This window comes from Lactuca serriola, chromosome 5 (assembly GCF_051521515.1).
Source record: "Lactuca serriola cultivar US96UC23 chromosome 5, Lser_US96UC23_V15, whole genome shotgun sequence".
Lineage (NCBI taxonomy): Eukaryota > Viridiplantae > Streptophyta > Magnoliopsida > Asterales > Asteraceae > Lactuca > Lactuca serriola.
The window spans coordinates 160,862,937-160,887,630 of record NC_136412.1 but is presented as its reverse complement, the minus strand read 5'-3'; the positions used below and the strand labels follow the sequence as shown (position 1 = coordinate 160,887,630).

The following is a 24,694-nucleotide window of genomic DNA, read 5'->3' as shown; positions in this document are numbered from 1 at the left end:
TTAAAAATGTAATATTAAAAATAAAAGTCAAAATTAGCCGACAAAATCTAAACGAGAGTTGTAGAGTATATTCTCACCTACGCGTAGATATAAAGAACGTCAAAATTGGAACTTGTATGCGAGAGATATGAATTTCCAAAGTTCCGGACACGAAACCCCACACTGTCAGAAACTCACGACGTGAGCCAGAAGCTCACGACGTGAGCTAGTGACTGATGGGTGCCAGAGTCAGGCTATCATACGTTAAGTCTACGTAAGGGGGTAAGATCAAACTCACAACATGCGCCACTCCATGCTCACGATGTGAGTTCCAAAAACGCACCCTATATAAAGGATACGAGGGCTCCAGGTTTTGGTTGCTAGTTCAATACTTTCTCTCCCAAATTTCATACTTCTACAATCTCGGGAGTACCTCGACGCCCCGGTTTCATATCCAAGCTCTGACGGAAGTTCCCCGAGATTTACGAGAAATTGACTTCTTTCCGGTCGAAGTGTTGCCCGAGCAAAGTATCGTTTTCATCAAATCATCACTTCTACTTCATACCCCTATTACTATACTTTCAAATACTTTTAAATGCTTTTAAACACTTTTAGGGGGGGGGGGACAAGTAAACACACGGTTAAACTCGTCTGAAAAACATCAATCTTTTGCTATACTTTTCATACTATTGTGATAACTATCATATGAAGTTGTTAACATGCAAAACATCACACATTACAACTTTACCCTCATGGGATGCAATATGTTTTATAAATAGAAATATGTTTTATTTATATGTCTTCATACTACGTCATACCAAGGGTAACCATTTCAACTATAACATTATGTTTATACAAGAAAATACAACTAATTGTTATGCCTTTGTCAACACTGTAGAAAGGGTAATCATTCATATACATTTTTAGAATACGTGACTTAGTTGAGAATATGTGAGCTATTCATCTTCATCGTACCTATCAAGGTATACAAGAAAGCCCTGTTTTATAATCAGAGTCTCCGTTCGGAGAACGTGATAAGTGTGTATAGATCTATACGAGACTGATGATTCCGCACCCTGATTGTTAGCTACAGTCCGCGGGGTGACAAATATCATAACATTTCGACGCCTGAAGAACGTCGCTACAGCCAAATCCATCATAGTACGGTTATGAAAACTCACAGGATAGACAATTATTACGGTATTATGTTTTTACAGGAAAAGTAATATTACAATTATTTTTATGTGAGAATACAAACTTCTTATAGTTTTGTTACTAATAAAACTATACATCATTATTTTAAGTATGGCATATTTACTTACAAGTTACAGTCTTGGGAATTTAAGACTGCTCCTCACTTTTAAGAAAATATAGTTTTTTCCTAGTTAGATACATTCCTTTCATACAAACAATGATTCATAACTCCTTTTTATAAGAAAATATCGGATTTTCTGGAAAACAAACGTAAACTTTCGAATGACATACATTTACACAAATATCTACTTATGAACTCACTAACTTAACTAGTTGACACTTTTTCTTTGAAATAACTTGTTTTCTCAGGGAATTGGTAAACACCAAGTTAGAAATTACTTTTGGGGACTAATGCTCTGGCGTTAGTAACATCTTTTGGAGCATCATATTGTATTCGACTTTTGAAACATGTAATACAACAATCATGTAAAATTTTCAAATATATATTATGGTGGTGTGTACTTTCTTTACTATTCAACTGTTGTGATACTATACATGACGTTCTCCACCCGCGAATGTTTCCTCCGTTCAGGTTTAGGGGTGTGACAGATTGGTATCAGAGCATTCTTTATAATGAACTAAGTATATCAAAACCATTTTTGATATACAACTATAAACAGAACTGGGCAAAAACACTCTGATTAAGAGATATACTTTTAAAAATATAGTTTTATTAAAAGTATACATGCATACATTACATAACAGTACCAATATCACAAGGGAAACAATATAGAAGTATTATAGATGAGTTGTGCACTACAGGTATGCCTTGGAATATGTAATCGGGATTGGGATGAATATAGCCTGATCAACTATATTTTTATGAGAGTCGACTAACATATGTTAGGGAATAGTTGCAGTGGAAGACAAGTCTAAAACTTACCAAACATATAAACTTTAGAATCAAACATAACATTTAGAATACTATAGGAGTATTTGTAAATGCAATAGTTTAACCTTGATGTTCAAATCTATATGCTTTAGTTTTTAGACAATTCTCATATCCCTATTCTCGCACAGACGCTATGGCCAGATTCCATCTACCAGGGGACCCCTACTACCCGAACCAAGGCAATGGAGGATGGATTGAGGATGATCCGGAAGAGAATCTAGAAGAAATTATGGACGAAGAAGAAGAGGAACCAATCGAGGAAGAAGAAGATTCAGAAGGGACTGATACAGAACTTGAAGTGTACAATCCCCCACTTGTCGTCCGACCTCCTGCAATCAGGAGAGGTTTTCAAGGACCGACACCAATGTGAGGAAATCTCATACATCATTGCAGCCAACAACAAGGAGTGCGCCCTCCATATGGAATGTGTAGAGACTTTTACAATGTTAGTATCGGAGGTTCGGCCGACAGAACACTCCCGGTCATCATGGATAAGATAGCTCGCCAAACCGAACAAGCGAGAATTTCAATATACCGGATCTGGGAAGTCAATGTAACATCACAAGTCAACATGGCAGACATTCTTCACCTGGATGGATTATATGATGAAACCCAAACCTACACCGGGGCACTCCAGGGCCAAATGGATGCAGCCCTTGCCTAAATAAGAGAAATGAGGGAGCTTCAAGCCATCCTTGAAAGGCGACTAATGGGGGCCAAACACTCGGAAGCAGAGTCTAGCTCTAAGCATTGTATGTGTCGCAAGTAGTACTTGTACTACTACCAAATTTTGATCTAGACTAGGACCACGACTAAATGTCTTACTTTTATTAACTTTCTGTACTGTAGACCTGTAGATGAGGTCAAATTTTCCCAACATTTCGATGTATCCACGATATATATATATATATATATATATATATATATATATATATATATATATATATATATATATATATAAGTATTTGCATTGCGTGTTAATTTCCTTGGATACCACTCAAATTCATAGGTTTATCTGTTATTATATAAACTACTATTATGAATCAAACACAAGTTCATTTTTAAGTCGAATCTTAACATATGAAGAATTCTAAATAACCAAATTTTTATCACTCGACTTTCAAATCATCAGATACTTATTATCTTTCATTGTTAATTATTTGGCAACAAGATGCCTCCTCGCAGATGTACATGCCGCGCCAACAATGCAACACCTACGCCACCGCCACCACCTCTACAATATGATCCCGTCATGGTACATATTGCTATCACTGCAGCAGTAGCTGCTGCTCTTACATAAATAAACACTAACGGCGCTGGCGGAACTGGAAGCAGTACTAACCACTTGAATCATGGCACTGACCATGGTCATATCAGGGAATGCACATACAAAGAATTTTCAAATGTGAAGCCAAAGACTTTCAACGGAGTAGGAGGAGTCATTACACTTATGAAATGGTTCGAGAAGACCGAAACGGTCTTCGAGATCTGCACATGCCCGGAAACAAGCAAAGTTAAGTTCGCTGCTTGCACTTTCTCTGATCGAGCTCTCACCTGGTGGAAAGGCCATGTGAAAGCCGTATCTCTCCCAGTTGATAATTCCATGAGCTGGGAAGATCTCAAAATCTTGATGCTGGAAGAATACTGCCCGAGGGGCGAAATCCAAAAGTTAGAGCAGGAGTTATGGAACCTAAGGATGACTGGATTAGAACTAGCCACTTACACGACCAGGTTCAGTGATTGTCAGCCTTGTGCCTGTGTATGGTAAACCCGTAACCAAAGAAGGTGTAGAGGTACATTTGGGGATTGTCACCCTAGATCCAAGGGCATGTCCTGACTTTTAACCCAATCACGTTTGACAGCGCGAAGCGCTTGGCTCAACGATTGATTGATCATGGTGTTAAACAGGGTACTATTACCGCTGCTTCTGAGCCACCGAAGGAGGTAGAGGACCGAAGGAAACCCTGAAACAAGAGAAAGGGGCAGGCCATGCAAGAGAAACCCAAGAGGCAACAGTTAGTGACAGCTCACACTATAAATGTCCCTACCACCCCCACACCAACAAAGTCGTACATCGGCAAGCTGCCGAAGTGCAATAAGTGCAACTTTCATCACCATGCACCCTGCCGTCAAATGCATTGCACTAAGTGCAACAGGAAGGGACACACTGTCTGCTTCTACAAGGAACCAACCCAACCGGCCGCTCCAGCTGCAAATGTCGGAGTAGGCCGTACTTGTTATGAGTGTGGAGCAACGGGGCACTTCCTAAGGGACTGTCCGAAAGCAAACAATGGGAATGCTCGTGGAAGAGGCCGAGTATTCGCAATGGGCCAAGAGGAAGCTGTTGCCGATCCCACGGTGGTTACGGGTACGTTTCTCCTTGATAACTCGTATGCATGCATCCTATTTGATAGTGGAGCGGAGAGGAGTTTCGTGAGCCATAATTTTAAAAAGCTACTCAAACAAACACCCCAATCATTAAGCGAAACATTCATAGTAGAAATGGCTAACGGAAATACAAAAGGCGCTAAAGAATTATACTTAAACTATGCCCTCGCACTAAACAATAATTCTTTTCCAATCAACCTCATGCTGATTTCAATAAAAAGTTTCAACGTCATCATAGGCATGGATTGGCTGAGTTCTCATCGTACGGACATTTTATCTTACGAAAAGGTCGTTCGCCTTAATATGCCAAATGGCGAAACCCTCGTTATTTATGGTGATAAACCCAGTAAAAATCTTCATATCATCTCTTGTGTCAAAGCTCAAAAATATTTACGCAAGGAATGCCATGCATTCTTGGCACACGTCGTGGATGTAAAGCGAAGAGTAGAAGACATCAGAAGCGTGCCTGACGTCTGTGATTTTCCCGATGTCATTCCCGAATATCTTCTAGGAGTACCTCTTGCAAGACAAGTTGAATTCAGAATCGACTTAGTTCCTAGAGCCACCCTTGTAGCCAAAGCACCATATTGTTTAGCCCTAGCAGAGATGCAAAAATTATCCAGTCAACTTAACGAACTGCCCAACAAAGGATTCATCAAATCAAGCTTCTTACCTTGGGGAGCCCCAGTGCTGTTCGTGAAGATGAAATACGAATCGTTCAGAATGTGCATCGACTACCGAGAGCTAAACAAAATCACCATTAAGAACCGATATCCCTTGCCACGAATAGACGATATGGTCGATCAACTCCAAGGGGAAAATTACATTTCAAAGATCGATCTAAGATCGGGATATCACCTACTGCGAGTCCTGAAAAGTGATATTCCTAAGAAGGCTTATATGACAACCCGGAATTTCTATCTTGTTACAAACCATTCACTTCAATCAAAGTCAGACTCGTTTCTGCTAACTTTTAGCACTGTTTAGAGTCTGTTTGAGCATTCTGAGCTTAGTACATCAAAGGAATGAGTATTTGGAAGTGTCAGTTTAAGCTCTAAACTATCTAGCAACCATAAACCTCCTCAAAAAGGAGTTTACGGTCGAGACCTTGAGTTTACGGTCATGGTGACCGTAAACTCCATGCTATATATATGACCCTTAGTCATTTTTTAATCACTTTTACCATTTCAAGCTAAAGAACTCATTGTCTCTCAAGTACCATCTGACTTTTCTCTTAGATCTTCAAGATAGTAGGTGTTTATTCCTTTGATTTGTTGATATCCTTCTATGTCTAGTGATTGTACATCATTTCATCCATGGAATCTCTTCATTTGGATAGATCTTCAAGTGTTCTTCATTTCTTCAAGAACACCAAGAACACTTAGTTGTTTTGGGTCGAAAACACCCTCCTTTTTCCTTCAAATTGTAAGTTCCTACCTCCTATACTTGTTATCTAGTTAGGATTCTTGATTTAGGCCTTGAAATCATCATTTATCCAAGAACAAAAGGTGTTTATGGTCTAGTGCATCTTCTTAGACTGTAAACCCCATGACCGCGAACCCATAGGACCATGAACTCAATGGACCGTAATCTCATTGAACCGTGAACACATAGGACCGTGAACCACTTTGACCGTAAACTCACTTAGTCATGCCATTTGGACCGTAAACTCTTTTGGATGGCCATACCCCTAAGTGTGCAATCATATGTGATTGTATCCATTCAATCTAAGAGTTTCCTAGTCTATTAGGGTGTTATCCCTTATAATCAGTTGTTTATACACTAATCAAATACACATACATGTCATTATATGTTGATTAGGATCTTTGTGTGCTCAAGGTTTCACCTGACATTCTACATCCTTTTTCCAAACAAAATTCCGTACCACTCACTACAGGTGAGTTCATACCCCTTAATCTATCTTTTAAATGATTTTAAATGATTTTATGGGGGGATACAAGTTGAAACATTATAGTTATTATATCAATCACATGTGATTAATAACTATCAAACAAATGGATTTGCTATACTTTTAGCTGTTTTATCAAACAATCTACTTCAAAATGTTTATCAAACTCTTTTACATGTTAAAATCTTTATCAAACTTGTTCTTACATGCCAAACCTTTTCTTTAAACTCTTTTAAACTTATATATTGTCAAAACCATGTCTAATGCATGTATAGTTATATAAGTAAGGTTGGAAGGACTTAAGACTGATAACACACTTTATTTCCTGTTCCTTGTTTGGTTGTGGGCTTAGAGTACCCTGTTGTTTGTCCGAGTGTCGTTTGATCCCTAGTTATATATTGTGTATATATGTATAGACATAAAATCTTTTATCTCAGTTAAATACACTCAGTTATACAAAAAAATCTACTAGTAAACTATAATAGGTATAGTTTAGGAAGACACTACTCAATACTTCTAGCACAATGAAACATACAAAGAGTCAGTTCATACATGAGTCAATACATACTATTATGAGAAACTAAGAGAACATACTATTATGAGAAACTAAGAGAACATACTATTATGAGAAACTAAAAGAACATACTATTATGAGAAACTAAGAGAACATACTATAATGAGAAACAATACATACTATACACTATACAAGAGAACATACTATGATGAGAAACAAAGAGAACACACTACATACTAGACAGAGAGAACATACATTACACTAGTACATACAATACATATACAAGAATACTATAACATAAATGTGAACCATTATTTCGAGGCATGGCATCACTGCCATGGCTCGTTTTGTATCCAGAGTCTCCTAGAGGGAGAGCATGAATTTGTGTATAGATCTATACTAGATTGACTATCCTACACCTTGTTGTTCGCTACAGTGGGACTTGCCAATCTACGGGTGCCAAATGTCATTTCTTCCAACGTCTTTCATCGTCGTGTTATTAGGCGATAGTTTGGTGCAATCATATCACATTATACCTTAAATAACAATTGGTTTAAGGTAGTTGGTACAACAATAGTTACTATAATACAACACTAAAAATACTTTATTATTTCCCCATTGCATTCACATTGTGATCTTCTCACATAAACGGTAATGTAAAACTATATTTTTGGTTAATGATAGTCACACTTGGGAAAATACACACTCTTACAAGAAACAAACATACAGAACATTTGATTCCTTGGTAGAAGGCTACATTTAGTAGAAAATATAGGATTCTCTAGGAGATACAAAATTTTACTACAAGCACCTACAAACTTATACATCAAACAGTTACAAACATCTTCATACAAACAATGACACTAAAATGCTTATGAACTCACCAGCTTTAAAGCTGATAAACTCTTTCAAAATAACTTATATTATCAGCTCATCAGTAGACAGGTACCTATGCCAGGTTTTTGAGAAGATGGAGCTCGTTCAAGACTCATCTCTTATTTTGATTTACATTTTTGGTGTCTTATAAACTTCACAGAATACACTTGTATTAAATTATATTATTAATGCTATGGATGATGTCGTTGCTTATTTACTATTATGCCTTGTTGTGATACTGTACATGACGTCCTCCGCCCCCGACGTTTCCGCCGTTCCGGTTTTGGGGTGTGTCTTATAAACTTCACAGAATACACTTGTATTAAATTATATTATTAATGCTTATTTACTATTATCGGGTATGTCGTTTGTTCCTGGACAAATTTGTGATCATATTCATAGATGACATACTCATTTATTCAAGGAGTAAAGAAGAACAAGGTTAGCACCTGAGACATGTCTTGGAGATACTACGAGTAGAGAAACTTTACGCAACGTTCTCGAAGTGCGAGTTTTGGATTAGGAAAGTGGAGTTCCTAGGTCACGTGGTCAGTGCAAAGGGAATCCACGTTGACCCTTCCAAAATCAAGGCAATAAAAAATTGGTCAGCACCGAAGTTCTTGACCGAAATTCGCCAATTTCTAGGCCTTGCAGGCTATTACCGCAAATTCATACAAAACTTCTCCAGCATTGCAAAAGGGTGTAGCCTTCGACTGGGGAGAAAAGCAAGATGATGGATTTCAAACTCTGAAGCAACCCCTATGCAACACACCTATTTTTTCTCTTCCGGAGGGGACAACAGACTTAGTAGTATATTGCGATCCATCCAGCACAGTCTGGGTTGTGTGCTAATGCAACGAGGAAACGTTATTACATACGCCTCGCGATAGCTAAAAACACACGAAGTCAACTACACCATGGATGATCCAGAGCTTGGAGCAGCAATAATCGCTCTGAAGAATTGGAGGCACTACTTATATGGTACAGAGTGCACCATCTTCACAGATCACAAGAGCCTTTAACACATATTCGACCCGAAGGAGCTAGATATGAGGCAACGACGTTGGTTCGAACTACTCAGTGACTACGAATGTGAAGTTTGTTATCATCCGAGAAATGCCAATGTAGTGGCGGATGCCCTAAGTCGAAAGGAGTACTCTGGTCGAAGAGCGAAAGCGCTAACCATGACAATCCATTCACACCTGTCAACGCAAATCAAGGAAGCCCAATTGGAATCCTTGAAACCCGAAACGTAACAGGTGATGCACTTAGAGGGATGGACAAAAACTTTGAAATCAAAAGTGACGGAGCGAAAGCGATAACCAATGCACCCGCCGTGTTCATGGACTTAATGAATCAGGTATGTCGTTCCTTCTTGGACAAATTTGTGATAGTATTCATAGATGACATACTCATTTATTCAACGAGTAAAGGACAACATGGTCAGCACCTGAGACAAGTCTTAGAGACACTACGAGCAAAGAAAGTTTACGCAACGTTCGCAAAGTGCGAGTTTTGGATTAGGAAAGTGGACTTCCTTGGTCACGTGGTCAGCGTAGAGGGAATCCACATCGACCTTTCCAAAATAAAGGAAATCAAAAATTGGTCTGCACCAAAGTTCTTGACCGAAATTCGCCAATTTCTAGGCGTTGCTGGCTATTACCGCAGATTCATACCGAACTTCTCTAGCATTGCAAAACCCCTTACCACACTGACTCAAAGGAACTAGGGAGAAAAGCAAGATGCTGCATTTCAAACTCTGAAGCAAGCCCTATGCAAAACACACCAATTTTGTCTCTTCCAGAGGGGACAACAGACTTTGTAGTATACTGCGATGCATCCAAGCACGGTCTGGGTTGTGTGCTTATACAACGAGGAAAGGTTATTACTTACGCCTCGTGACAACTAAAAACACACGAAGTCAAATACACCATGCAAGATCTAGAGCTTGGAGCAGTAGTATTTGCTCTGAAGATTTGGAGGCACTACCTATACGGTAGAAAGTGCACCATCTTCATAGACCATAAGAGCCTTCAACACATATTGGACCTGAAGGAGCTAGATATGAGGCAACGACGTTGGGTTGAATTACTCAATGACTACGAATGTGAAGTTGATTATCATCCAGGAAAAGCCAATGTAGTAGCGGATGCCCTAAGTCGAAAGGAGTACTCTAGTCGAAGACCGAAAGTGCTAACCATGACAATGTTGGATTAGTGTCTAAGTCCATAACTATTTTGGTATGTACTTGACCCGATGGTGCATGGTCCTTTTGGGTTGCCTTCACCAAAGCAACTTGATTGGAGAAATAAATAGAGAGAAAGGTTAGTATGATTTATTAATATGTTATAAGAATAATATATTAAAGGAGAAATCATATTTGTTTAATTAATATTGGTCAATAATTAATTAAGAATTAATTTTGTGATCAAATGTAATTAATTAAACTAGAGGGGCTGAATTGTAATTATGTGATAGTTGTAAAATAGGGCATTGGTTATCCTTGTTAAAGGATGGACGAATTCAAGGATAAGGATATCCTTAAAATCGTCCAAGGTCCAAGAGATAGGGATTTTCAAGGCTTATCTTATGGTTGCTTGATGGGCAAGTAACTAGATAAGGATAAGGACTGAAACCCTAATCCCAACCCTATATAAAGACCCCTAAGGCCTTAAGATTTCGTGCACTTGATCCCTAGATCATCTAAGGACGAATTTCTACCTCTCTCCTCTCTCTTTATACCTTCTCCACTTGCTTATGGTGTTTGTGAGCCATTAGAGGAGTGACACTTGTGACTCTAAGCCTTCCAAAGTCAATTCAAGGAGGAATTGGGATTGTTATTGCTACATAACAATCAAGGTAATATCATAGACCTAATTATATGTTAATATCGATTTCCTTATGCTAGAATTAGGGTTTATAGTCTTGGATTCAAAGCATGTACAATAGAGAAACCTAGATCCAAGCATTAGGGTTTGTATGAGCACATAGGATGTCTTATGACCAAAACCCATCAGTGGTATCAGAGCCTTGATTGGTTTCTATTGTATTGATGCTTGATGTAACTGAAAAAAACATGTTTTGGCCTCATTGTTCGACCTGACTCGGCGAGTCAGCCCTACTCTGCGAGTTCCAGAGGGTGACTCGGCGAGTCGGTGCGTCAGACAGAGGTATATCTGGGATTTCTTGTTGTTTTTGCTTTGGGATAGTTACCTTATCATATTAGATCAATATAAATCCGATTTTATGATATATTTGACTATATTCTTGATCTAATTGAAGATATTTATCAATTAATAAGATAATTGTTTCCTTATGTGATAATTGATTAATTATTTTGACTTAATTGGTAAATTGTTTTGCAAGAAATCATTAAATAAATCAAATATGGATAATTATGTAATTAAATGTTAATTTAGATTATTTGTTATTTGATCCTTGTGCTTTGATAAGTTTCATACTTTCCCCTTTAGGTTTTATAGTTTAAATTTGAACCCAAAGGTTTTGTTGTTTTGAAATTTAAATAGTTGAAACCCTAATGTTTTGAAAAAGGTTTCAAAACTTGCCCTGAAGTTTTGGAATTTAAATTTTGATTAAATGGTTTAATTTTGATGTATATTTAAATTCTAAACCCTAATGTGTTGAAATGTTTCAAAACATGCCCTCGAGTCTTGGAATTTAAAAGTTGATTAAAAGTTTAATTAGGAATGTTAAATTCTAAATCTCTAGTATAGTTTTGAAAAAGTTCAAATCACACCCTTATGGTTTTATTAATTAATTAAGGTGTATAATTAAAAGAGGTTTAATAAATCCATAAAGTTTTTGGTTTAAAATTTAATTGAATTAAAAGTATAATTGTTAAATTTGACTACCTAATATTTTAAAAGTGTAAAATACACCCTATACTATATATATAACATTAAAAGTCTAACATTATATATGTATGTGTAAAAGTCAGTCTTACCGTTAGTAGGCCTCATTCACGAAGCTGGTCTATAAGGGGTGTTTAAGGAAATTGCCTATAAAATGGCGATTGAATGGGTATCCACTCTTACCCACCGCACTCTTGACTAGTGGAGGGTCGTTAGCCGAACGGGTAGGATAGGACGAAACCTTCCATTATAAGTATAATTATTAAAGTAACTAAACGTTTTCATAAAATTCCCAATCTTAGTTACTTAGGCAAAAGTGAATTGATGCAATTCCATGAAATTACACTTTGTGCCCTTGCGAAGACGTTAGTGGAGCGTGTGTGGTTTACCGGCACATCGAATAGGTGACTGTAACATGTGAGGGCACCATGTAAGTTTGCATGGTTATTCACAACCGCTTTGTGATCCTCGGCATCCCAGTCACAAACAAGAGGGGCATATCGAGATTTAAACATGCCATTGAAAGTTCAATGAATCTCAAAGGATCTAGGAGTTTTCATAGATTTAAAACTTAAATTTCTTTTTCGTTTTTCGTGGTGGAAATTAGTGAATCGTCATTCACTTACCTTCAAATATTGTGCAATTAGGGTTACGACATCCCTCTCCCAAGTTGTAGAATATTGTGTTAGGTCCTAGCCTTAGTATCTCATTTGGGTGATTTACTAAGGACTCAATCAATCAACTAACTTGAATTTGTTTTTCTCCCGTTTTGTAGATGTCAAAGTTCGACAACTATGGTCTACCCAAATCCCGTGGAATAAGCTTTCCACATGAAGATGGTATTCCACGATTCAATCGAGGAACAAGAAATCATGCTTCACTTCCTCCTCCTCCTCTTATTGTTCTCCCCAACCCACAAGATCGAAGAATTGAAAGGTTCAATATCACTAAAGCCCTATTGGAAATGAAACATGAAGATGGTAAACCCGTGTGTGCCCACGTTCTAGGAATGAAATCACACATTGATAGGTTGATAATGTTGGGTGTGTCATTCCCATATGAGTTGGCTGTGAATTGCGTTTTGCAGTCACTTCCTGAATCATATAATGAGTTATGATGAATCATGACGACAACCTCATTGACCTAACTTACATGCTCATTGCTGCTGAATCAGAAATGATTTGGCGAAGCAATGGAGCGTATTTGTTGGAAAAGTCAACTGACCATGCTTCCGAGGATGTTCTAGGAGAACCGGTCTGCGTTTGCTGCCAAAAGAAAGGGCGTTGGATACAAGTCTGCCCAAAGAGCCTGAAGAGTCTAGAAGATGGGAGAGTCAAAGAGTATGGCTGCACTTCAGGTAAAATCCACTATCTAACTCCATTAAGTTCCTATTCATTAATTCTTAATGCATAATGTAATAAGATTGCATTTGAATGTTTTATAGGATCGGTGAAAAGAAAGGAAGCTTGGTGAAAGAGCAAGATGAATCTAATCACAAGGAATGGATCTTGATCGCATTGACTTGAAGATTAGATTTTGAGCTTAGATAGTTATGATAGAGTTGTTAGAAAATTTTCTTTTGAAATACATAGTTTTCAATGGATTTTGCATTGTAAGGACAAATGTTTTCCGCTGCTTTTATAAATAAAATAAATTTTCGTTTGACTTATTTATTTATTTGTTTATTTCCTTGCAATGAAATCGTTATGAAAATTGGTGTTTGCATATTTCTACAACAAATGGATATGATTCTTATTTATGGTGTTTATGGAAAAGTCGAAAATTTACCAAATAGGGAGAGTTTCTCATCGCCCAAGTTCCAATTGGACAGAAATTTGGAATCATGCAATTTGGTTGCGCGATGAATGAGAAATTTCATATTTGGAAATTAGACTAATTCATTGACAAAGTGTCAAGTGAAGGACTTGGAGATCGTATACACAAAGTTGCGTGTTGATCAAGTCCACTATAAGAGTAACAGAGATATTCGTCATGATTTACTAAAGGTTTAGTAAATATGATTATACTTACAAGATTAAGTGTAATTCTGAATTGATTAAAGGGTTTAGATCAATAGCAGAACGAATAAGAAGAATCAAGTAGGCAGAAAGATACAAGTTTCTGCATTCTAAGAAGATGGGAGAGTACCTTTTATGCTTTATGATAGGTCTTAATGATTAAGAACCATATCTCAATTGATCCTCTAAGTGAGTCTTAGTACAATTGTATGTTTAAGAAGAGGAATCAAGGATTGAAGAAATGGTTAAATCAATAAGTCAATCATACTTCGTTCCAATAACAAGTCTTAAAGTTAAGATTGTGACATCGAGTGAAAAAGTAAGGTTTATAACATTCATCAAATGTGGAAAGTTGTGATGTCTTGGATAAGACAAAGACAAATTATGACCAATTTATGAAGTATTTTGATATGAGCTACACGAACTCTTGGATATTTGTTTGTCAAGAAATGGTTATTGACAAGAGAATCTTATATGTCAAGGAGTAAGTGGGAGTCTTAATGGTCTTGAAAGGTTTCAAGAACAAATCAAATAAACCTTATCGATCATCACTAGCACACGAGTTGAGGTTTACAACCTATCGTGTTGACATTATTTTGTTTCTGTGCCAATCCAATCGAGTTAATTATGCATGTGAGTTCTATGAGTTCTCATTTTGAACGCATAAAAGGCAAAGCACCTTAATGAATGAAAGGTACATTGATAGGAAATGGTGAGCTGCTTAACTACTTGGAAGACATGGTGGGCAGCTGTGCTACCATAAGGCAATAAATCAAGATTAAGAAAGTTCGGTCCATATGAGTTTGAATTTGTCGTAAAATTTAGTTTTAACAAATTCACATGGATAGGAACACATACACTGTTTAAATCTAAGTGTCATAAGATTTCCTCCTTCATGAAAATGATTGTGAGGAAATGCTTTCACTAAGAGAGATTTTAAGAAGATAGTGATTGTAAAATTGCATTCTCGAATTCGATTATGGTTACGGTATCCCTTTCCATAATTTGAATTGTGAGGTTTGACAATTAGTCTTAAGTGTTTAGACACACATATGAACTATCGAAGGCAAAGGTGTATAAGTTCAAGAAGCCTTGATAAAAGATTATCGAAGCACTAAGTATGAGAAACATGAACTTAAGAAATTCAATAAGCATTGTTTTTCTGGAAGTTAAGATGTTTATGAATACATGTCGAAGCTAGTGGGAGCATAAGTGTTATGTTTTATAATAATCATCATGATAGTGGGAGCATAAATGTTATGATTGTATGATTATTAAGGCACGTATTGCAAGTTGGCAATATTAATTATAGAAAACAAGAGTTATACCTTGCAAAGTAGTAAGGGTTATAAAGTTGTTTTGCTATAATTAAGGGAGAGAATATTATGCTTCATTTCAAATCTAAAGGCTTAGGTTGAGAAATGTTAATAAATTTATTCAAAGGTACATAGTGTGTTCTTAAATTTTCGATTATGATTACGGCATTCCTCTTCACAATTCGAATTTTGAGAGCATAGCAAATAAAACATTATGCGTCGTGTCCCATACGCTTCGAGTATAGGATCGATTGCAAATGCTTTAATATTTGACCATTCTAAAATTTTCCAAATGTCGAGCGCATTTAGAGGGAAAAGGGACTAGAATTGGTTTTGACTAAAATAATTAAACAACTATCAAAGGACAATCCAAAGTTCGACGAGGATTGGTCGCTTGTGAGTAGTTGGAAGCATGGTATTGGATGGACCATATCGACATTATTACGAATAGATAAGATTCTATTAAGAATAAGTTGTCATATGGAAAATATGGAAGCGTATCCATATTGGGAATTGAATATTGAAAAAATCTATGTCTATATTAGAAACTTTTATGCAAAAGGATGTTCAAAGGAAAGTTCTTTGAGTGAGAGACATCATATCTAAGGAATTTTATTGCAACAACCTCCGATAGAGGACTTTGTAATTTCATTGGCAATAGTCTTTGTGACTTTAGTGCAGTGATATTACAAATGGATCATTGCATAAAATGTTAGAATCTAGCATACTCTATAAGTGGCAAGAATTTGATATTCTTACACTTATGAAAAGGATTTAGAGTTGTGAGATGAGAATGATTGGAAGTGTGTTCAATTTGATCTATTTCACAAAGTAAGAACCATAGGTAAACATTATGTGCATGCTAGGAGCATGGGACAAGTGTTGTAATTCAAGTAAGAAGTTGATTAACCGAAACGACAAATAATGAGTAATCAATATGGTGATAAATAAAAGGTGTTTTATTTGTGCTCAAAGGGTTAAGGCCGTATGGGATTAGTATTATTCTTGTGTTTCACATTTGCATGTTTTGACTTCCAGAATAATTGAGTTTATTAAGAGTAATTGAATTATTTAAACGGGCCACAGTCGTTCATATGTTGGAAGTAGATATGAATGAAGACTATCATGAATTGGTGTGTGGATTGTCTAAAAGAGTATTAGACATAAGCAAATGTTTGCTGCAACGTTCATGAGTGCTTATGAATATGAATTTGAGCATTGGATTAAACCCACACTCACTTGGATCACTCCATGAATTGCATCACGAGTGATTGGTGAGACGATAACATCTTATATTCTTGAAACCGAGATGTGTGAGTTGTATCTTGCAAATTGGTTGCACATTGATAATATGTAAACGCACTAGTAACTTGGTGTTATAAAACATATTATTGTGTGTGATTCTGTTAGTAAGTGCAAGCAAGCATTGTATCAAAGTTTATCCGTTCCTTTTATCCAAAGAAGGATAAAAGCGATATCTTTGGGCCCCTCGATGGTTTAGTGATGACAAACGTAAATGCTCGGCCGGGCTAGGGCTAATTTGATTTGTTCAATTAGTCAGTCGTCATAAATCGGAATCGAGATATAGTACAAAGAGAATGATTTGAAATCATATCTCATATGATATCTAGAATGGAGGAATATATGATCCCTTATCTGAGGACACACATATCTGATATGATCAGAGTTGACAGCGGCTTTGGAAAGCTACGATTGCAGATTAGGATCTGAAGTCATATGCAGAATAGTTATTAGACTTATCCAAGTGGGAGACTGTTGGATTAGTGTCTAAGTCCATAACTATTTTAGTAAGTGCAAGCAAGCATTGTATCAAAGTTTATCCGTTCCTTTTATCCAAAGAAGGATAAAAGCGATATCTTTGGGCCCCTCAATGGTTTAGTGATGACAAACGTAAATGCTCGGCCGGGCTAGGGCTAATTTGATTTGTTCAATTAGTCAGTCGTCATAAATCGGAATCGAGATATAGTACAAAGAGAATGATTTGAAATCATATCTCATATGATATCTAGAATGGAGGAATATATGATCCCTTATCTGAGGACACACATATCTGATATGATCAGAGTTGACAGCGGCTTTGGAAAGCTACGATTGCAGATTAGGATCTGAAGTCATATGCAGAAAAGTTATTAGACTTATCCAAGTGGGAGACTGTTGGATTAGTGTCTAAGTCCATAACTATTTTGGTATGTACTTGACCCGATGGTGCATGGTCCTTTTGGGTTGCCTTCACCAAAGCAACTTGATTGGAGAAATAAATAGAGAGAGAGAGGTTAGTATGATTTATTAATATGTTATAAGAATAATATATTAAAGGAGAAATCATATTTGTTTAATTAATACTGGTCAATAATTAATTAAGAATTAATTTTGTGATCAAATGTAATTGATTAAACTAGAGGGGCTGAATTGTAATTATGTGATAGTTGCAAAATAGGGCAATGATTATCCTTGTTAAAGGATGGACGAATTCAAGGATAAGGATATCCTTAAAATCGTCCAAGGTCCAAGAGATAGGGATTTTCAAGGCTTATCTTATGGTTGCTTGATGGGCAAGTAACTAGATAAGGATAAGGACTGAAACCCTAATCCCAACCCTATATAAAGACCCCTAAGGCCTTAGGATTTTGTGCACTTGATCCCTAGAGCATCTAAGGACGAATTTTCTACCTCTCTCCACTCTCTTTATACCTTCTCCACTTGCTTATGGTGTTTGTGAGCCATTAGAGGAGTGACACTTGTGACTCTAAGCATTCCAAAGTCAATTCAAGGAGGAATTGGGATTGTTATTGCTACATAACAATCAAGGTAATATCATAAACCTAATTATATGTTAATATCGATTTCCTTATGCTAGAATTAGGGTTTATAGTCTTGGATTCAAAGCATGTACAATAGAGAAACCTAAATCCAAGCATTAGGGTTTGTATGAGCACATAGGATGTCTTATGACCAAAACCCATCAGACAATCCATTCACACCTATCAATGCAAATCAAGGAAGCCCAGCTGGAAGCCTTGAAACCCGAAAACGTAACTGGTGAAGCCCTTAGAGGGATGGACAAAATTTTGAAATCAAAAGTGACGGAGTGAAAGCGCTAACCAATGCACCCTCCGTGTTCATGGACTTAATGAATCGGGTATGTCGTTCGTTCTTGGACAAATTTGTGATCGTATTCATAGACGACATACTAATTTATTCAAGGAGTGAAGAAGAACATGGTCAGCACCTGAGGCAAGTCTTGGAGACACTACGAGCAGAGAAAATTTATGCAACGTTCTCGAAGTGTGAGTTTTGGATTAGGAAAGTGGACTTCCTAGGTCACGTGGTCAGTGTAGAGGGAATCGACGTTGACCTTTCCAAAATCAAGGCAATCAAAAATTGGTCAGCACCGAAGTTCTAGACCGAAATTCGCCAATTTCTAGGCCTTGCTGGCTATTACCGCAGATTCATACAGAACTTCTCCAACATTGCAAAACCCCTTACCACCCTGACTCAAAAGGGTGTAACCTTCAACTGGGGAGAAAAGCAAGATGCTGCATTTCAAACTCTAAAGCAAGCCGTATGCAACACACCTATTTTGTCACTTCCAGAGGGGACAACAGACTTCATAGTATATTGTGATGCATCCAGCATGGTCTGGGTTGTGTGGTAATACAACGAGGAAAGGATATTACAATGCAAGGAGGAAAGGATATTACTTACACCTCGTGTCAGTTAAAAACACATGAAGTCAACTACACCATGCATGATCTAGAGCTTGGAGCAACAGTATTCGCTCTGAAGATATGGAGGCACTACCTATACGATACAAAGTGCACCATCTTCACAGAAAACAAGAGCCTTCAACACATATTTGACCCGAAGGAGCTAGATATGAGGCAACGACGTTGGGTCGAACTACTCAATCACTATGAATGTGAAGTTCGTTATCATCCCGGAAAAGGGAATGTAGTGGTGGATGCCCTAAGTCGAAATGAGTACTATGGTCGAAGAGCGAAAGCTCTAACCATGAAAATCCATTCACACATGTCAACGCAAATCAAGGAAGCCCAACTGGAATCCTTGAAACCCGAAAACGTAGCAGGTGAAGCAGTTAGAGGGATGGACAAAAACTTTGAAATCAAAACTGACGGAGCGAAAGCGCTAACCAATGTACCCGCCGTGTTCATGGACTTAATGAATCAGGTATGTCGTTCGTTCTTGGACAAATTTGTGATCGTATTCGTAGATGACATACTCATTTATTTAAGGAGTAAAGAAGAACATGTGGTCAGCGCAGAGGGAATCCACATTGACCCTTCCAAAATCAAGGCAATCAAAAATTGGTCGGCACCGAAGTTCTTGACCGAAATTCGCCAATTTCTAGGCCTTGCTGGCTATTACCGCAGATTCATAAAAACTTCTCCAGCATTGCAAAACCCCTTACCACCCTGACTCAAAAGGGTGTAGCCTTCGACTGGGGAGAAAAGCAAGATGCTGCATTTCAAACTCTGAAGCAAGCCCTATGCAACACACATATTTTGTCTCTTCCAGAGGGGACAACAAACTTAGTAGTATATTGTGATGCATCCAGCACGGTCTGGGTTGTGTGCTAATGCAACGAGGAAAGGTTGTTACTTACGCCTCGCGACAGCTAAAAACACACGAAGTCAACTACACCATGCATGCTTGGAGCATCAATAATCGCTCTGAAGAATTGGAGGCACTACTTATACGGTACAAAGTGCACCATCTTCACAGACCACAAGATCCTTTAACACATATTCGACCCGAAGGAGCTAGAGATGAGGCAATGACGTTGGGTCAAAATACTCAATGACTACGAATGTGAAGTTCGTTATCATCTGGGAAAAGCCAATGTAGTGGCGGATGCCCTAAGTCGAAAGGAGTACTCTGGTCGAAGAGCGAAAGCTCTAACCATGAAAATCCATTCACACATATCAATGCAAATCAAGGAAGCCCAACTGGAATCCTTGAAACCCAAAAACGTAACATGTGAAGCACTTAGAGGGATGAACATAAACTTTGAAATCAAAAGTGACGGATCGAAAGCGCTAACCAATGCACCCGTCGTGTTCATGGACTTAATGAATCGGGTATGTCGTTTGTTCTTGGACAAATTTGTGATCGTATTCATAGATGACATACTAATTTATTCAAGGAGTCAAGAAGAACATGGTCAGCACCTGAGACAAGTCTTGGAGACACTACGAGCAGAGAAACTTTACGCAATGTTCTCAAAGTGCGAGTTTTGGATTAGGAAAGTGGACTTCCTTGGTGACGTGGTCTGCATAGAGGGAATCCACGTTGACCTTTCCAAAATAAATGCGTTCAAAAATTAGTCAGCACCAAAGTTCTTGACCGAAATTCGCCAATTTCTAGGCGTTGCTGGCTATTACCGTAGATTCATACCGAACTTCTCCAGCATTGCAAAACCCCTTACCGACTCAAAAGAACTGGGGAGAAAAGCAAGATGCTGCATTTCACACTCTGAAGCAAGCCCTATGCAAAACACACCAATGTTGTCTCTTCCAAAGGGGACAATAGACTTCGTAGTATATTGTGATGCATCGAAGCACGGTCTGGGTTGTGTGCTCATGCAACAAGGAAAGGTTATTACTTACGCCTCGCGATAACTAAAAACACAAGAAATCAACTACACAATGCATGATCTAGAGCTTGGAGAAGTAGTATTCGCTTTGAAGATTTGGAGGCACTACCTATATGGTACAAAGTGCACCATTTTCACAGACCATAAGAGCCTTCAACACATATTCGACCTGAAGGAGCTAGATATGAGGCAACGACGTTTTGTCGAACTACTAAATGATTATGAATGTGAAGTTCATTATCATCCGGGAAAAGCCAATGTAGTAGCGAATGCCCTAAGTCGAAAGGAGTACTCTGGTTGAAGAGCGAAAGAGCTAATCATGACAATCCATTCACACCTGTCAACACAAATCAAGGAAGCCCAACTGGAAGCCTTGAAACCCGAAAACATAACAGGTGAAGCACTTAGTGGGATGGAAAAAAACTTTGAAATCAAAAGTGACGGAGCGAAAGCGCTAACTAATGGACCCGCCGTGTTCATGGACTTAATGAATCGGGTATGTCGTTCGTTCTTGGACAAATTTGTGATCGTATTCATAGACGACATACTAGTTTATTCAAGGAGTGAAGAAGAACATGGTCAGCACCTGAGACAAGTTTTGGAGACACTACGAGTAGAGAAACTTTACGCAACATTATCAAAGTGTGAGTTTTGGATTAGGAAAGTGGACTTCCTAGGACACGTGGTCAGCGCAGAGGGAATCCACGTTGACCCTTCCAAAATAAAGGCAATCAAAAATTGGTCAGCACCGAAGTTCTTGACCGAAATTCGCCAATTTCTAGGCCTTGTTGGCTATTACCGCAGATTCATACCAAACTTCTCCAACATTGCGAAACCCCTTACCACCCTAACTCAAAAGGGTGTAGCCTTCAACTGGGGAGAAAAGCAAGATGCTACATTTCAAACTCTGAAGCAAGCCCAATGCAACACACCTATTTTATCTCTTCCAGAGGGGACAACAGACTTCGTAGTATATTGTGATGCATCCAAGCACGGTCTAGATTGTGTGCTAATACAACGAGGAAAGGTTATTACTTACGCCTTGTGACAGCTAAAAACACACAAAGTCAACAACACCATGCATGATCTAGAGCTTGGAGCAGTAGTATTCGCTCTGAAGATTTGGAGGCACTACCTATACTGTAAGGTCCAAAAACGGATCTTACCATAGATCAAAAGCAAACACAATCACAGAAGGCAAATAGAAAACAAAGGGAAATAACAAACCAAGCTTGCATACGTTTTATAGCTATAAACGTTTGATACAACTCGGTGGGATGAGGTATGTTTGATCTTGAGTATACTTATTTCTCTTTTAGGAAATAACAAACCAAGCTTGCATACGTTTTATATCTATAAGCTTGCAAATTTTAAAATTCATAATATATAAGTATAACCCCAAATACATAGAGGTACACGAAATACTTTTACAATTTGGAATTCAAGTTTATTGTACGATAGGAGACGGTTTACGTACATCTAATATGCAGATGACTACACCATGTCTTTTAGACCAAAAGAGAGCCTTCCATGACTGTGATGGCTTTACCTCGAATAAGTACTCTTTGATTCTTCTTATCTAGATGTATATCTAAAATGCCACTTCTAGGTGAAGCCTGATGAGTAGAAAATAAACAGACAAACAAGTGTAAGAGAATAGAATAGGTAGTCAATAGTCATGAAAAATAACAATTTATGGTCACATATCATTGAAGAGAGAGAAAGAGAGATACTTGATATGCAAGAAAATCAAATTTCCCCAACTTGTCGCTCCAATAGGCTGCTAGGGCACAATGTGCACTTCCGCAAATAGGATCCTAAAAGAAAAATAAGTATACTCAAGATCAAACAATTATGCTACTACTAACAACATAAACATGATGAAAGAAAAGAAATTCAATATAATTACCTCATCAATTCCATATTTAGGGCAGAAAAAGCGAGTATAAAAGTATACTCAAGATCAAACATACCTCATCAATTCCATCTTCAAAGATATCTTCAGCAACCAGTATTTGAAAATTGTTGAGATGATGAATATCCCATTTCCGAAATTGCAACAGGTCTCTTCGATCATAGAGTCTAATGCACCCATTTTTAAGCTTAACGACTGCACCAGAGGTGATCTCGTCAAAGACCCAACACTCCAACGAACCAAGAGATCTGTCCTGATAAACTTGAAGCACCGGAAATTGTTTAACCTGCTTGGTCGCATGCCACATCACCACTTGCAATGGTTTATCGGTTGTGCGATCAATAACATCTGGATGTTCGAAAATCACAGATTCAGCAGTTGGCATAGAAGGAAACCCTCTTTTGACTTGTTCCTCAAGAAGATGCTTGAATTGATTTACTTGCGGATTGTCTGTTAGATTGGTAAAGGGAGGTCGAGAAAACTCCGTCAAATCAATCCTTGTAAATGAACTAAACTCATGGCTATCTCTGTATAACTCAGAGTTACCACTCTTTCGCACCACAATCCACATTTTGAGAGGATCATGAAATCCCCATGAGGCAATTCCTGATTGATTCCCAAAAGTATCTCGGAAACGAACCACTTCAAGATCTGTCACTGTGATTAGGGTTTCTCTTGAACAGTAGTTGCCCTTTCTTCACTGCTTCCTCCTGAGCATGACGTATGGTTTCTTTTACATTGGGAGCCTGAGGAGGCTCATCATCAGCATGACTAGCAACACTAGATGATTGACCAATAGGCAAATCAACTGGAAAGGCTTGCACATGAAGATTAATCTTGTGTTCTTCAGCGGATGTTTGGTATTTGTCCCCAAAATCTTCCTCAAGCTTCTTTTTAAGTGAAAAATAGCTTGAAGTCAGCAAATTGAAATGATCTTGTAGATCAGAGATCTGCTTGGACTTCACCTTTTTATCCTTTGTAAGTTTGGCCACTTGCACCCCAAGACTAGATTTATCAGACTGTAGCTCAAAGAATTGAATACTGAGCTTTGAATTTTCAGCACGAAGTTCCAACACTTGAATGTCTAGCTCAATATTCTTTTGGCTCAGGACTGATATTTCTCTTTGAAGACCAGAAAGAGTTAGTTTATTGCCTCTAGAACCACCTTCTCCAAAAGAAACACCCTTGCCTCGAGGATTTGGTGTCAAAAATTGTTCTTCAGCCATGTGCAAAGCCAACCTCTCGGATGCATCATCACGATTATACCTTGGAGTTGAAAAACCAGGTGGAGTAGAGGGACCACCAACATAAAACACAGGGCTTGAACTTGTAACAAACATCTTAGTTGTCATAAGGATGGTAGTAGCAGCAGTAACAGGTGGTGTTGGGAGGCCACTAACTAGACTCGCTACCAGCTCAGATTGCCTCAAATCTCTTCTCTGCCTTTTTGACGGGGGTTGGTCAGACTGTGTAGTAAAAACACTCACAAGAGGCTCGGTGGTAGGAGAAATAGATACAGGAGGGGAACATCCTATAACCATCTCCATAGGAATTGACACATTAGCCATTTGCCCTGAAGTTGGAGTTTCAGTCTCAAAAGTTTCATTTGTCTTCCTTGTCTCAGTTGTCGCAGGAACAACATCATCGACATTGTTGAAAATGGTGTCAAGATTCTCGAGTGACACCACGTTAGCACTGCTAGCCAAAGAAGCAGTAATATCATCATGATCAAAACCTGTGAGGTCAAGATCACTAAAGGAATCATTCTTGTCTTCCCCAACATTCTCTCCCAAATCTTCATTCGTTCCCGCATCATCTTGAGTATGAATTAACACTTTATCATGATCTGAAGCTACTTGAGCATCAGGAGTTGGTGTATCTTCTTTCTCAGTGTCCTCATCCTCAGAGACATCAATAACAAGATTGTCAGGAGACGACTTTTCAGCAGACGTCGACTCAGAAGAAGTTTGCTTAGATGAACCATATGATTCTGTAGGCTCATCTAACTTCGTGAACTTCCCGAATTTCTCAAGAGGATATAATCCCTGAAAGACAACTTTACCTCTTCGATTCTGCTTGATGAGTCCCACCGTATGAGGACCCAAAGACTTCATGTCTAGTGTTTC

The 24,694-nt window shown here is 38.1% G+C and overlaps 1 long non-coding RNA gene and 1 pseudogene across 1 annotated transcript; both read right to left on the bottom strand.

The window, feature by feature from the left end:
- The window catches only part of LOC145053195 (polyubiquitin-like), a 148,421-nt pseudogene that overhangs the window by 22,817 nt on the left and 100,910 nt on the right, over positions 1–24,694 (bottom strand).
- LOC145053198 (uncharacterized) lies at positions 22,161–22,605 on the bottom strand. Its single transcript, XR_013684378.1, has 3 exons — positions 22,563–22,605; positions 22,387–22,470; positions 22,161–22,269 (listed from the first exon to the last, which is right to left on the bottom strand). It is a non-coding gene; the product is annotated as an uncharacterized LOC145053198 (long non-coding RNA).